At 39.0% G+C, this 16,859-nt stretch overlaps 1 protein-coding gene across 1 annotated transcript in view; it reads left to right on the top strand.

Moving 5' to 3' along the window:
* The first annotated feature begins 490 nt into the window (after positions 1-490).
* The window catches only part of RAB5C (RAB5C, member RAS oncogene family), a 45,775-nt gene continuing 29,406 nt past the window's right edge, over positions 491-16,859 (top strand). The window contains exon 1 of the mRNA XM_051994457.1: positions 491-608. The gene's annotated coding sequence lies outside the window, so the exon portion shown is untranslated. The remainder of the gene's footprint in view (positions 609-16,859) is intronic.

The following is a 16,859-nucleotide window of genomic DNA, read 5'->3' on the forward strand; positions in this document are numbered from 1 at the left end:
TGAGGGGGATAATGAGACGGGGGTCTGGGATTTCTTCTATAGAATTAAATTGAATTGCAAGGGTGGGATGAGATGGCCCGGGGAGATCTCCGATGCTCTTTTTAGAAAATATACTGGGAGGGCCAATCTCTTTTGATTATTTGTTTTAACACTTTTTATAGCCCACGAATTACAATGCATCCCTTCCAGCCCCAGCCCCTGTCCGCCTTCCCCCCCTAAGGTCCCCAAGTCTTTGAAGTGTCTCGGGATCCTCAGGCCCCGCCTAGTCTACAGCCCGCTCCACCCCAATTCCGGAGCTCAAGTTGCCTCTCTCCGCCCAATTTCACGAACTACAAGTCCCAGGATACCCCACCCCCAAGTCCTTTTTCCCGCCGCGAGATCGCCCCCTGCCGGCTCAGCGGGCGTGCCGGGAGAGCCTCCTTCTCATTGGCCTCAAATTCCTGTCCGTCACCCGGGACCGGAGAGGGGCGGGGCAAAATAGGAAGATCCGGATCCGGAGCGGCTGAAAGGCGGAAGTGGAGGCCGGAGCCTGGGACACTGCCGGGGGGGAGAGGAGCGGAGCCAGTCCGCAGAGCCGGCCCCTGCAGCTTCGTCGTCCCAGAGCCTCGGTGAGTAAGCCTGTCCTGGGACCTCCGTGGGCTCCCGCCCACGCCTCAACTCTGCCAGGCCTCTCCCTTCCCTCCTTTATCCCTCCTCCCCCCTCTCCGCCCGACCCCAGTTGAGGGGACACTGGCCCCTCCCAGGGTCCCGGCGTCTGACCCCTCCCCCGACCCGTAGTCCGACAGGGTTAGAAGGGGGTCTCCTCTGTCTACGCCCAGGCAGGGAGTCTCCGAGTCCCGCAGCACGTCCTGCTTTGCCCTGCCCGGCTCAGGCCTCTGCGAGCCCCTCTTTATCCCTTTTCCTAGTGACTGGGGCGACCCAGGGCCGACCCCCAGCTCCTGGCCTTGAGGTCCGCGTTATGACCGGCTCCTGATCTTGGGGATGTCGCCTGCGGGGCTACGACCGCTGCGCCCCTCCCCTCCTCCAGCTGTGGGGGGCGTTCCCCTTCTTCCCCGCCCCCCGGAAACCGTGCGCTTTTACCTGTCCTGGCCAGGGAGAACTGGCTCCTGTCCTAATTTTTTTCACCAGTTGCCTGAGACCTCTCAACTACTTTTCCATGACTTGGGACTGACTCTGGAAGGGGGAGAGAGGGCGGGAAACAAGAATTTATTAAGCATACCTACTATGTGCCAGACATTGTGCTAAGCGATTTACAAATATCTTTGATCCTCACAACAGCCTTGTAAGATAGGGGCTCTAATCAATCCCTTTTACAGTTGAGGAAACCAAGTCAATCAGAAGTGAAGTGACGTGCCCAGGGTCACACAGCGGGTGTCTTAAGTATTTGAACTCAGGTTTGCCTAACTCAGCATATTTCCATTACACCATATCTGTTTTTTTTTTCTCCCTCCCCCTGGACACGAGCTTTCTGCTTAGCTTCCCTTTTCTCTGCTGCATTTCCCCCTTCCTGTCTTCTTTATTTTACCGTCCTTTCCCCAAATTGTGGACTTGGGGTCATGCTTTGAGCAGAGATTCTGCCTGCCTTTAGGGGTAAATTGACAGGATACCTCCCTTCTTCACTCTTTCCTCTCATCATGAAAAGGATTTATAATATCCTTTTCCTGTAGGTACAGGCCCCTTTTTATGAATATCTTCCCTCCCATCTCCATCCATTTGCACAATTTTAGGTACAACTCTGGGTGGGTTAGTCCACTATCTCCACTGTCTGCTCCTGAGTTGGCCCCCTCCTCCCAGAGCACGTGAGTGTTTTCCAAGCTTCCTCTGAGGGATGGCTCCTCCTAGGACAGCTGTCTGTTGGCTCCCTGGAAGGGGAAGTGAGCTAGGTACCTCCCAGAGAGCCAAGAGTGTTGGGGCTGGAGGCTTCACCATAAAGCAACAGGTTCAGGCATCTAGTGTTTACAGAGTGGATAGCTTTAGAGTTCTGATATATTTAGGAAACTGTTTACAACTATTTATGTGAATACTTACCTAAATAGAAATTGCCCTCTTAAGGGGCCCATTAAGTTTGTCTCTTTTGTTGGTGTTTTGGGGGTGTGGCTTTCCATTCAGGGAGAGACCATGGGAATCCAAAATAGAGGCCAAAGACTAGCTTGGTTTCCTTGAGGCTGTGATATTTGATATTTGCATCTAAGAGGAGACCCCTCATGTCACAGGAAGCTCTTTAGCTTATCTTAAGCCATTATTTGTGGTGATAATAGTTTTCTTGAGGAATACTTAATATTAATAAGCAGTACAGTTATATTTTGTTTCTTAGGTTTCTGTTGACTTTTATATAACTGTTGGTGTCTGACTCCTATCATTGGGTAGGTTTCTCTTTTTAAAATAGATTTTTGTTTTAGTTCTTCGGTGTATTTATTTCTGATGAGTAATTTGTAACCCTACTTAGAAATAGCAGTTGGAACTTAAATTTCTTCATTTATCTTTCCTACCTGTATATACACTGCTTGTTAAGGGATAAGACAGTGTGCTTTTGTGAATCAGGTTTAGTAAGGGGGTGATGGATTTTTTTTCCCTAGTCCAACTAGTCTACTTCTAGTAGCAAGAGAATTGCATTCCCTTTCCTCACTGAATTTCAATGAAATGGCATCTTCTTTCCCTGCTGGCCTCTTCTCATCCCCCAACTGGGTTGGACAGGTGGGGATAAGCTTGTGAGCCATACTTCTTAATTTTCTGTGCACTTTCCCCTCCCGCTCATACCTATAATACGTGCTCATCCGAACATGTTTTACTTTGGCATCCCAACAAAGTAGTTTGGGGTATCAATGATAGGGAGGGCAGATCATTGGCAATTAGAGTGTAGAAACCAAGCTCAATGTCACTTCATTTCTATGTTGTGCCCTGTTACAAATTGGTACTTAACAATTTTTGATGATGAAGTGGTTATGAAAAGAAAGCAGCCTTTCTCCAACCCAGGATGGCTTGTAAACATTTCCTTAGAAGCTGCACAGTGTTGATTTCTATTTGGAAATTAATGGTCTCTCGTTCTCAAGGAAACTAAGAGCCTGGGAGAGAACACTGGTCATTTGCACTTCTGCTGCAGTTCCAGTAGAATAGAGGTCCACCGAGATGCTTTGGCACTTGTTAGCTTTTCTGTCACAGATCTTCCCATTCCTCAACAAGTTGGGCTAGTGACCTCTGGCTTGGATATGGATCATTAGTAGTCACATTCTGCTCTGCATACCTGTTGATTCTTTTTTAACCTTTTCTTCTTTTTTGCCTTAGGCCTGCTGCTAATCTCCAGAACAATTATGTAGCTGCCCTGATGCTAAAACACTCTACTTCCTGGGAACCTAAAAGTGATAGTGACTGAAAACTGCCTTGGGGGTCCTGCCAAACTGGATTATGGAAGGGAGGGGCAAGTCAGGGGCAAGTCAGGAAACCACTAGAGGAGGGTCTGGGCAGAGCAGGTCTCTATTCAATCCTAACTCCTAACTTTGTGCTCCAAAACTGCTCACAGATGAGATGTAACAAATATATAGGTTACTTTTTACCCTGAATCTGTTGGTATAAAAATGGAGTATACCATGAATTTTTTTTTCAGCTCTTCCCCCAAAGTAAACCCATCTCATCTCTTATAAGTTTATCAAGTAGAGTTGGAATATCATAGAACTTTGCCCTATGGTGAGTTCTTTTTTTAACATAAAACCTTTTGGAGCATTGCAGTTCAAGTGTTTGTGGTTATGGGTTTTGTCAGGGCCCACTAATTTGAGTCCGGGTAATTTAGGGAAGCTAAGTGACCTAGTGGTTTAGTGTTGGATCTCAAGTCAGGAAGACTTGTTCAAATTTGATTTCAGACATTCATTATCTATGTGATCTTGAGCAAGTCATTTAACCATTTTGTCTCAGTTTCCTCAATTCCTTAAATGAATTGGAGAAGGAAATGACAAACCACTCCAGAATCTTTTTCACAAAACCCCCATTTTGGTCACAGAGTCAGATACAATTGAAACAACTTAACAATAGCAACAACAAATCTAATACCTGTCAGCCTTTAACCCCCTAGGCTCATTTTTAAAATGTCCTCTGAAGCCCAATAACACAGGATAGTCATGGTCAGGTTCCTGCTGAGTTTGAGGAATGAGATTAGATTAGAGAGTCAGAATTCTAATCTAATCTCATTCCTTAGCTGTGTGACCTTGGGCAAGTCACTTAACCCCAATTGCCTCAGCCTCACTCTCCCCCCTGCCCCGCCCCAATAGCATTGGCTTCCCAGAATTGTTGTGAGAATGAAATATGATTGGAATCTTAAAGTGTTTAGCGGAATGCCTGGCACATAGTAAGCATTATGTAAATATTAATTATTATTGTTATTATTAGGCTTTAGACTTTGAAACTAGTAAATAATAGCTCCTTCCACTTGCAGGAATGCCTCTGGTCTAGAAAAGAATGGGTTAATTTAGAAAAGAAAGGCATATTTAGCTTGCCTTCTTCCCATCCTGGGACTGTGGAGAGGTATTCACTCCAAGGGTAGGATAGACATGGTGCTAATCTACTCAGGTTCTCATAAATATAAGGAGAGATTTGGAGGATTGGAGCTACATGGGACATAAGAGGCTATGTAGTTGAATTCTTTTATAAATGATATTGTATCTTTGAGAAGGTAGTGATTTACTTAGTCTCTAAAGTGGTAGACAGTAAAGGTAGGATTTGAATCCAAGTCCCAATTCTACCATTCTTTTTACTATATCATTTTTACTTTGAGTGTAGAAAACACAGCAGACTTATAATTTTGATGACAATTTCTTAGGTGATAGATTGAAGCGATAGGATTTTTTACATAACATCCCTACTGAGTTGTATGAGAAGAAGGTGTTAGATGTCAGTTCAATTCAATTCCATACATGTTTATTGTCTCCAATGTGCCAGGCACTGTGTTAAGCTCTTGGGAAATAATAAAAGATCTCTCTGGGTTTATGTTGTCCCATCCCTGACACCAACCAGCTGTTTGGCTGGATTTGTAACCTTTTGGGGCCTCAGTTTCCCTCATCTGCAGATAGTAGGATTAGACCAGATGATATTTAAGGTTTTTTTTTTTTAAAGCACTATGATTCAGTATATTGCTTTGTTAAAGACCTTTTAACCTTCATAAGCATTTACCTCGTAGGATTTTATTTTAAAATTTATTTATTTAAAAAATTTATATTAAAAATATTAAAAAAAACATTTTTGTAGTTAAATGTTTGTGTAGTATAATGGTGCAACTTTTTAAAATAGGCTAGATTCTATTAGTGAATTTAGTACCTGTAGGTAGTCCTTTGTTTTCTTGCTGTTCTTCCAATAGGGCATTTTATTTCCTTCTCATTGCCTATGTACAAGCTATCTCTGATACATGGAGTATCCTTTCTAACTTCAAGTCTTAGAATCTCTCTCTTCCTTACTTTAAGGTTACTTCAAGCGATCTCTCCTGTTTGAGACCTATGTACTTTTATTAAGTTTTTGGCCTTTCCCTCCATCTCTCTCCTCACCCTTATTCCCCCACTCTCATGCTTTCAATAGAAAATAAGTTTTTGTCTTTGTATCCCCAGTGGCTAACACATAGGCTCCAGTGATAATAAATGCTCTTGGATTATATACTATCATCTGTCCTTAAGCCTAACATCTACTTATTAGTAGAGGCAGCTAGGTAGGACAATCATAGATTTCTGGGCCTGGAGTCAGGAAGATCTATCTTGAGTTCAAATTCGGCCACAGACACTTGCTGGCTGTATGATTCTGGGAAAATCAATTAACTGCTGTCTGCCTCAGTTTCCTTATTTGTAAAATGAGAGTGATGATAATAGCATCTACCTTTCAGGATTGTTTTGAGGATCAAAATGAGATAATTGTGGAGCCCTTACTTCAATGCCCAGCACATAGTAAGCACCATGAAAATGTTAGTTGCTATTGTTAGCTATTATTATAAGTAGGAGAATTCTTAAGATTATGACAACTGCTTCTTTGAGCAATGGGTTATTTGAGAATTGGACAGCCCATGTCTGACAGTGTTTTTAAACAATAGCAGTTGGTTGGATAAGCTTTCCCTGTATATCCCTGTGCCCACCAGCACTTGAGTCATTTTTTTGCTACTGCCTAATTTCTTTTGTTATCTTCCCTTTCTCTTGTCTATTCCCCTCCTCTCCCCCCAAGCTTTCTATTTAGTGTAAAGCCACTTCCATTACTTGTGACTGGCAGCCAACAGCCTCACTAATTTCCAGAGCTCATTGTAGTCGCTTTTCATTAAACCTTTTTACCTGCAAAGTGTTAAAAATCTCATTGTTTCTTCACCACTCCTGATTCCTATGGAGTCCAAGGTTGGGAAGAAGATTGTGAACACCTAGATAATTCGTTTAAATCAACTTCAGATTCTCCTGGAATTGACCGTTAATCCCATCAGTGGGCTAGAATTCCATTTAACGAACTAGGTATTATCATATGCTTTATACTTTACCAGGATATTGTGGAGGATTCAAAGAAATACAAAACATGTTCCTAAACCTCAGTTTATAACTGGAAAGACAATTTAACTAATATTTGCATAATGCTTTAGTATTTGCAAATCTCTTTATGTATACAATCCTTATTTGAGCCTCATGACAATCTTGTGATGTATAGAAAGCTGTTATCCCCATTTTTCAGTTGAAGAAACTGAGGCATAGAACTTTTTAAAGTCAGTTGCTCAGGATTACATAGCTAGTATATGTCTGAGGTGAATTCAAATCCAGGACTTCCTTCTAAGTCCAGTGCTCTCTCTACTCTGCAACTTTGCTTCTCAAGACACACACATGGAATAATTGAGAAACATTAAGTATAACAGTTAGACCTTGGCTCAGTCAGTTCCCCAGGTCTCTTGAGAGATTGTAATCCAGATCTCCTGGGCTTATTTTGTCTAACTCAGGTTACCTAAAATGTATGTCTCCAAGAGCAGGGTCTCTGCCCTAGGGCATATATTGCTACATGAGTTGTGATCCATAATGGTTGAATAATTTAAATCCTTCGATCCTTCTTGCTCTTTTATCTGAGGTGTAGCTTGAGCCTTATTGGAAGCATTTGGGATCATAACGAGAGTTATTTTTTAGCTTCTTGTGTTCATTTTATAGCTTTGCATGCTCTATAGGTTCTGTATTACATATTAGGAAGCATATTGAGGGTATCTGAATAGTGTGGAATTGGGACTGGATTGTTCCCCTATTTTTCTGAGTTGCTGTGAATTCAGTGGGGTTTGGCTTCCATTTTGAAGTTTCCAGCATCTTCATTGCAGCTTGTTTTTGTTTTTATTTTGTAGGGGAAAAGGGAAGACTGTTAACAATAACCAGAATTCCTTTTAAAAACAACTCTTTCCCATTCATGAAAAGAAGATTTGAGGCTGAAGGGCTTTTCTTTTAAGGCACTATATAGAGTAAAGCTTTTTAAATGGCTTGAGGCTTACATAATTGGGAGTTTCCATTTTTCCTAGTTCTGCCTTTTCCTCCCAGTTGCTCATCAGATATGAATCTTACCTTTGCTTGTCTTCCCCATTACTGATTTTTGGTATCAAGTCTTCTGGAGTCAGGACTTGGGTCTTTGAGCAAGAAGATATTTCTCTAATGTAGAAATTAGATTTTGAGAAGGCACTTTTTCTAAGCAAATTATTAAAAAACAATAACAGTAAAAAATAAGCATCCATGAAGAACATGGCTAGCCATGAAAATTAATTGTGAATTGCAGGACACATTGATTATTGACACTTCAAACACACTTAAATCCAGTATCTTAAAGGTTCTTTAAATATTCAGTATCCTTTTAGAATGAACTAGATTAAAAGGTGTGTTAGGGAAAATTCAAGGCGAAAGAGGTGTATAGGAATAATTACACAATTGGTTTATTGTATAAAAATTTTTAGTTTGTGTGTGTGTGAGTGTATATGTGTATACTTGTGGTAATGGAATTCCCTTAGTTGCTCTGGACATGGGTCTTAGAGGAGTAGAATTATTATGAAAATCAAATTATGGAGCCACCAGTTGAAGGGGATTAAAACTGGTAGAATTTTTCCCAAAAATGTATTAAATTTTGGTAATTCTTGCAATATTTCAAACTCTTTCATTATTATAACTTTTATGGTGATCTGTGATCAGTGATATTTGATGTTACCACTATAATTGTTTCGGTGAACCATGAACTTTGCCATATAAGATGGTGAATGGAATAAATTAATATGTATTCTAAGGGCTACACCAAAAATCCCCAACAATAGCAACAACAACAAAACTATGGTAGATACAAGAAAATAAAATATTAAAGGATGTGATTTGTCAGAATTCCTAGTGGACCATGTATCTCTTATTCTTTATTTCCTTACTTGGCTCACAACTGAATTGTCCATCTGCAACAGATATCATTTTGGGTGTTATTTATTTTTAAGTGTTTATTATCTCTTGTGTGAAGGAAGAGTTCTGGGAGGAATGGGATATGAAAATAACATGCATTCCCTACCTTCTTAAGAATTTACCTTTCTTAAATCTTAAGAAAATTTGAGACCAAGGTGATAGAGGTGAAGTTCTTTGAATTTCATTTAGCTTCACTACCCATTTTCTTGTTATTTATTTGTTTGCTTGCTTGTTTTAATATCATTGCTGTGCTAAGACTTTATTGTTTAGCTATATAGTTTCTACAAGAAGCTACAATCCTCTAGGTCTTTAGATACTGAGAGAACTTTGAGAACTTTGAGTTATGTTTCCTGTGGCTACATAAACTGTGAAAGTAGATGGATAGTGGCTGGTTTCTGGTGACATCAGTGAGTCTAGGCAGAAGAAATTTGGTTTGTTGATGTCTGATACCTGACACCCACTTCCCTAATTCTTCCCTCAAGTGGAATCCCTTACTTCTTTCTAGTAGTGAGATAGGAAGGCAACTAATTAAATTGCCTTTTTGAGGGGGAAGCCTCTTGAGAACTGTTAATTGATCTTATGCAAGATATCTAAAGTGTGCATACTACTTATATCCCTGGCTTAGTGGAGAAGTTTTCAGTTTTCCCAATTTGAGATCCTTGGAGTCCACAGTTCCCCTGCTCTTGACTAGTTTAATCCTTCCCAGCAAAGGTGGGTGTTACTTTTGACAAGAGAGCAGTTACTTCCTATGTAAATAAAAACAGAAGCAAAAGTAGACATTATAAACCTTGATCCTGGAAAAGATCAGACAATAAACCATATTTTGACAACTACTGGTTTGAGAGTTAGGGGAGGTAGGGATATAGTGACACATTCAGCAGAGGATGCTGTTGTAAGGCATTGACCATTTCTTACAGAACTCGTTCTCTTTGCTCTCCTAAATTAGAAGCCTTGTTCTTTCTTATTGGAGGTGAGGCAATGGGGCAAGATGAGATCAAAACAAATTAAATTTTGGTAGTTTCATGTGTGGAGTTGGAGGACTTGAATTAAAGTTATGACTAGAGATTTAATGTCTTTGATATCTTGGACAAATCATTTTTCCTCTCTACGCCTCTTTAAATCTCATACAAGCGTAGAATAGATGCCTCCAATAATCTGACCACTTGCTCTTGCAAAAATCTTAGTTCAGTCTAAGCTTTAATAACTTAAAAATTGCATTAAGACTTTTGGGACACTTTATATAATAGGCACTGTAATAGGCTCTGAAGATAGAAAGGCCTTATTCTTTAGCAGCCAGACTCCCTAGAAAAAGCGATCTACATTCTTTACTTCCACTTTCTTATCATCTCCCACTCACTTCCCAGTCTCTCATCACTGAAACTGAAACTTTTTTTTTTTTTTTAAACAGGATTCCTAGTGCTCTCTTATTAGCTCAACCCAGTGGCCTCAATCTTCATTCTTGATTTCTCTGCAGCATTTGCTACTCTTGATCTCTCTTCCTCCTAGGTACACTCTCCTTTCTGACCATTCATGACATTTTTTCCTACTTTTCCAGCCCTTTCTTGGCTGTTCCCTCTCAGTCTCTTTTGCTGGATCATCATCCTTGTACCTCTCATATCTCCTAGCTGTTGGTATATATCAGGGTGCTGTCCTGGGCCAAATGTCCTTTTCTCCCCTTTTGGTGATCTCATGAGTTATCTTGGATTCAATTGTCATCTCTTTGTGGATAATAAGTAGATGTAGCCTTAGTCTCCCAGCTGGAATTCAGGCACACATGGATGTCTTAAATTCATCATACCTAAAACATTGTCTTCACCTTCTCCTCTCCCCCATAATACTATCTTCCTTTTCTCTTTATTTGTTAAAAGCACTGCCATTCTTCCAATAACATAAAGTTCAAAATGTCAGCATTGTCTTCAGTTCTTCCCTCTTCCTCACCTGTAATCCATTGACAAATCTTGTTGATTTTATCTCCATAACATATTTTGATGTTTTTTCCTCTGCTTATAGCTATCACCTTCATTTTGGCCCTCATAATCTTTTCCTTGGGCTAGGACAGTAACTTCTTAGTCTCCCTGCCTCAAGCCCCTCCCATCTTCTCCATAGCTGCCAGATTGATATTCCTAAAGCACAGGTATGATCTTATCACTCCTCTACTCAGCTTTAGAGGCTTTTTCTTACATTTAAAGAGAAAATACAAACTTTTCTGCCTTCAAAAGTAAGTCCTTCATGATCTAGCTTCAGCCTATCTTTCCAAATTTGTTGCACATTACTTTTCTTCATGTGCTCTCTGACCGACTTGCTGCAAAGCTAGTAGTTCAGTTTAGTTAGATTGCAGTTTATAGGGACCCGAGTAATGAACAATAAGATGGAAGGGGCTAGGTTATAAAGAATTTTAAGTGTTACATCAAATAATTTATATTGGGTTCTAGAGTTAATATTGGTGATTTGGGATAATGAGTATCGAGAAAGGCCTGAGGCAAGGAGATTAAAAAGGCTATGGCAATATTAAAATCAAGAAGTAATAAGAGTTTGTGCTAGGATTGGTGTGGATGAAGAGGTGCAGAGATAGAAACAGTAAAATTTGTGGAGATGATTGAGAGTGAACATTCCAGGAGGATACTGAGGTTCTGGTTCTGGAAGTTGTAGTTGCCTATGCAGTAATAGGAAAGCTTGGAAGAGAGTTTTCTGGGGAAAGATAATGAGTTCTGCTTTCATTTTGTTGAGTTTGAGATATATTTGGAATATCTCTTTTAAAATGTTTAGATAGTTGGTGATTCTGGATTGGAGCTCAGAAGATAGTCTAAGGCTGGATTTATCAATCTGGAAGCCATTTGGTAAAACTAAACCCATGAGGGCCGATGAGCTTACCAAATAAGAGTGTGCAAAGAGAGGAGTATCCTGCAGAGAGCCTTGGGATAAATTTACAATTAAAGTATGATCTGGATAAAAATCCAGCAAAAGAATCTGACAAGGATTAGGTAAGCACTAGGGGATCTGGAAGGTGTTCGGCAGTGGCAAAAGTTTCAGAAGGTCATGAAGGATGAGAACAGAGAAGAAACTGTTTGGCAGGCTTTAAAAGATTAGAGATGAATTTGGAAGAGACTAGTTTCAGGTGAGTAATGAAATCTAAAGCTAGATAGACTTAAAGGGAATAAAAAGTTAACGAAAGGAGAGGAATTAGTGAGGTTTCTCAGGGAATTTGAGAAAGAGGGGAAAGTTTAGGAGAGCAGGAGGGATGGAACAGGAATAGAAGGTTCTAGTGAGGGCTTTTCTAAAGGAGGGCAGAGACTGGGGGGGGGCGGTTCTAGGCAACAGGGAAGGAAACAATAGATAAGGAAATGTTGAAGATTAGAGAGAGGAATGATATTTGGGATTGGGAGAATATAAGAAGGGATGATAGGATCAGGGGTACAAGTAGAGGAGTCGATCTTGGAGTGCCATCTTTTCATAAGGGAAGGAGGGAAAGGTGGGAGATGAAGTCAAGGCCCTATGAGATGTGGAAAAGGAAGTTCTCAGTTAACAATTTCAATTTTTTGAGTGTTGAAGATAAATGGGGCAATGAGCTCAGCTTAGATAATGGAGGTGTCCTGTCAATATTGAGAAATGATTTGGAAAGGATCAGAGAGTAAAATAGAGAATTTTTTTTAGACAATTAGTCGTGACCCATTTGGAGTTTTCTTGGCAAAAATAGTGAAGTGGTTTGCCATTTCTTATTTTATAGGAAACTGAGACAAACAGGGTTAAGTGACTTGCTCAGGGTCACACAGCTAGTAAATATCTGATCCAGATTTGAATTTAGCTCCTCTCAGGTCCTCCAGACCCAGCTGACCCAGGGTAGAGAATTAAATAGGAGTAAAAGATCTGTAGTGAGGGCCAGTTGGCTGATATAAATATAAAATATAAAGTGAAACCAGTAGCCATGATTTAAAGACTTCCTCCAGTTCTGAAGAGGTGGGTGGAAAGAGAAATCTAGGCTTGGGGTTTGGCAAGATGTGAAGGATCACAGAACAAGGAAGCAAGCAGTTTTAAAAGTGAAGCATAGTATAGAGTTGAATTGCTTCGCTAAGGAGATGAGATTATAAAGGGAAAAGAGTATAGCCAGAGATGTGATAAAATGGCCTGATAAAATACAATGGGGTGGAGAAATTTCAGGTCATAATGAGGACAAGGGTAAGTTTGGGAAAAGTGAGGTATAAGGAAAGACAGAATCTTGAGGGATTGTATTCAGATAAAGGAATTTTGGAGTCCTTGTAAATAATAGCAAGATCAAGAATGTGACCATTTTTTGTGTAATTGAGCTGAAATGGAAGAACAACAGGTTTTTGGAGTAAATTAGATTGAGAAATTGAATTAGAGTATTTGAGTGAACATGAGCATATATGTTGAAGTACCCTAACATTCCATTTAGGTTGGGGAGGGGAGCTAGAATCTAGGCACTGAAGTTATTGAGGAGCAAGAATGACCTAGTAGTTGGTCAGTAACAGCCATTAGGATCTGGAGTGGGTGATAAATTTGGATAGAGTGAACCTCACAGGAGAATAGGTTGCTGAGTGGTGACTATTCAAGTCAATAATGGTAAGTTAAAATATGTTAGAATGTACAATTAGTACTTGACTAGAAGGCTTGAGATACATTGACTTCGAACTGTTTGGTTCTGCAAACATATATTGTATCTAGGATATACTGCAACATATCCAACATATAAAGGACTGCTTGCCATCTAGGGGAGGGGGTGGAGGGAGAGAGGGGAAAAAAAAATCGGAACAGAAACGAGTGTCAATATAAAGTAATTATTAAATAAAAAATTAAAAAAAAAAAAAAGAGATACATTGTCTTCTAGAAGGAGCCAGGCGTGAGTCAGATGGAAGGAGTAGGTATAATATGAAGGAAGTAGAGCTGTAGTCCCAGAGGGTAAAGTGAAAGGGGCAGACAGAGAAGAACATTGGGGGTGGAGGGTGGTAGCATTAAGGTTGGTGGAGATGATCTAACTGGTCACACAGGTTAGAGACTGTGGAGTTGCTCTTCTGATAGTTTGGGATCAGAGAGAGTAAAGGGTAAAGGGATAAGAGAGTTAACCAGTGGGGAGGGTTGCATTTTTGGTACTCTGGGAAATGAGTCCTGTCATTCAGTCAGTAAACATTAAGCACCTATCAGACACTATATTAAGCACTGGGAATACAAAAAAGCATAGTCCAGTTAAAGAGAGAGACTGCTGATGAAGGCAAATGATTTTAATGTTCTTCCTCTCATTTCACAGCTAGGGCTTCCCACTGGAAGTCTATCCTGATTGCTTTTTTCTTCTCATCCCACTGAAATGTTAATTCTTAGAGAGCAAGAGTAGTTTCATTTTATTTATGTTTGTTGAGTGAAATTGCCTTCGAGGAATTGATACTCCATAGTGGAGGAAACAGATAGATACAAAACATTTTCTTTAAAATAAGATCAGGGATTTAAGTGTCAGAGCAGTCCTTAATAGCCTCCCCTATACCACTCATCTACTGTGATGAGGAAGAGGTTAATATTGACTCATTGCCTTTATAGAATTTAAAATTAAAATAAATAATCCCTTCACTTATCAGCCTTTCCTTGCCCCATTTTTGTTAATGATGACAAGGAGATTTTCCTACTAACATCAAGAATTGGAAGGCTAGCAAACCTCTACTTCCTCTCTTCTTAAGCTACTCAATGGAACTGGAGGAAATCATGAGACTGAGGTCAGTGGATCCACTAAAAATTTATGTTATCTAATCTCTACTAGCCCTTAACTCACCTCCTGAAAGCCATCCATTTCCTCCCCCCTGAATGATTCCCTGTCCCATTCTCCATTGTTGTTAAAGAAGCTGTTATAAACCTCTTTTCTACTCGAGCCTTCCACGCCTCCCCCACCCTCTTTTCTAAGGACCTTTCCTTCTATTTTACTGAGAAAATAGAACCCATTCATCATGAACTCTCTCTTGTCCCCCTCTCTACAACTCAAAACCTACTGACCTCATCCCCAACTCTTTTCTTTACTCTCTCAGAAGAGAGGCAGCTTTTCTCACAAAGGCTGGCCCTTCTCCATGTGCCCTTGATTTCATCCCCTCCCATCTTCTCCCATAGATTGCTGCCTTGATCATTCTGCTCCTGCCCCTAGTCTTCAGTCTTTTCCTATATACTGGTTCTTTTCTCACTGCCTACAAACTTGCCCAAGTCACCATCTTTCTGATTCTGAAAAAAACTCTTACTAGATCCTGTCATTGCTTTTTGTATCTCTTCTTTCTCATACTCCTAGAAACAACTGTTTGCACTTACTGCTTTTACTTCCTTTCTTCTCCCTCACTTTTCAACTCCTTCCAATTTGACTTCTGATCTTAATACTTAATAGAACTCCTCTGTAAGATTATCAAGGATCACTTTTTTAAAAGAAATGTCTATTTTTATGTTCTATTTCTCTTATCACCATAATTATATGTTTCAAATAATTTCATATAATATATGGTTTCATATAATAAATGGTATTTTTTTAAGTGAAAAGAAAATCAACACAATGATTGATACTTTGAAAAGGTCCCAAAAAAAGTCCAGTGTGTAACACCTTTGGAGATTCCCACCTGCGCAAAGTGGTAGTTTTCAGGAATCTTCTCTTATCTCTTCAGTTCACTCCTGTTTGTTCTTTATAATTTTGTTACCTTTACTATTGAATTTTTGGTGGGTCTTTCTATTTACATTGAAGTAATTGTGTATATTATTTTCTTGGGTCTGCTTATATTACTCTGTATCAGTCAGTTAGTGTGGATATTTACATGCTTCTTTGTATTTATCACTAACATCACTTTTTTATAGCATAGTTCTATTCCATTATTTTCATGTGCCACCACCATTTGTTTAGCTATTCCCCAGTTGGTAGGCAGCTACTTTGTTTCCAGTTCTTAGTTACCATACAAAGTGCTGTTATAAGTATTTTGGACTATTTAGGGACTTTCTTATCAATGACTTCTTTGGGGGGTATTAATACCCTCTAAAACTATTATTAGTAATAGTTTCAGATTCAAAAGTTATTGACTTTTTAGTTTATTTTTACATATTTCCAAATTATTTTCCAAATGGATGTACAATTTCACAGATCCATCCACAGTATATTATTTTGCCTGTTCTTCCACAATCCTAACATTGTTGCCATTTTTTGGGCTATTTTTGCTATTTTCAGAGTGTGGAGTGAAACTTTGGGGTTGTTTTGGTTTGATTTCTCTTATTATTGGTGATTTGGACCATTCTTTTTTGTGGTTTTTAATAACTTGTAATTATTCAATAGAGAGCTGTTTGTTCATGCACTTTCACACATGGCTCTCCTAGGGAATGGCTTTTGGTCTTATATATTTCTATTGCTTTCATATCTTTTTTCCCTTTTAAAATGTTTAATATTTTTAAAGAGACAATTATATGTATAATAGGACATTACTGCCATAAATAAATTCTGATAAACTATCACAGCTCCTTTGTTGTTATGGAAAATTACTTTTAGTGGGTTCTTCTATTTAAAGGATGCTTCATAATATAAATCTGTTTTTCTTACTAGGTGCCAAAATTTTCATATAAGCAGCATAGGGAATATTTAAGCATATTTTCCTCAATATTTTAATTCTTTCAGTAAGAGAGAGAGAAAAAGAGAAAGACAGAGAGACAGAGAGGGACAAAGAGAGATAGGTAGAGAAAGAGAGAGAGTTTATCTTTGAGGTGTTATATCACAAAAAATCTGCAAAATAGGGGTAATAGAAAATTGGACTTTGATTTAGAAAGGATCTTTTTTGCAACCCATCTCATACTCAGAAGCTATATGACTTAGAGAAAATCACTTCATGTCACTAAATTATATATTTTTGAATTTGTAAAACCAGCACAGGATTACCTCTAATAGCTATATCATAGCTATATTACATGATACTTAGGAATTAAACAAATTAATATAGGTAATGCATATTTTAAACCTAACTTTTTTTTTTTTATCATTGTAATCATCATCATTATCATCATCAAGACCATGATTGCTTTCACATCTTAAAACACCAAACCTTTATCTGGGAAATATGACACAAACATTTGTTTCTATTTGATCACTTTCTCTTCTTATCCTACGGACCTTAATTTTGTATGTGCAAAAGCTTTTTGATTTCATGTAATTAAAATTAATCTGTTTTATTTTGTAATTGTCTCTATTCCTTGTTTGGTTAATTCTTTCTTATCATACTTATAACTGTGAAATTTTTTTTAATGGCAAGATCTTTTAACATTCAGGTTGTATATCCATTTAACAAAGATCTTTTAATTGCTTAATCTGATGACCTCATCTTACCCTTCTTGGTTTGTCTGTAGCATTGTTTTTTTTGTTGTTGTTGTTTTGTTTTTTGTTTTTTGAGATTTTGAAATATTCTCTCTTGGTTCTCCTGCCTGTCTCAACCATTCCTTTATAGTCATCTT

This window comes from Antechinus flavipes, chromosome 4, assembly GCF_016432865.1.
Source record: "Antechinus flavipes isolate AdamAnt ecotype Samford, QLD, Australia chromosome 4, AdamAnt_v2, whole genome shotgun sequence".
Lineage (NCBI taxonomy): Eukaryota > Metazoa > Chordata > Mammalia > Dasyuromorphia > Dasyuridae > Antechinus > Antechinus flavipes.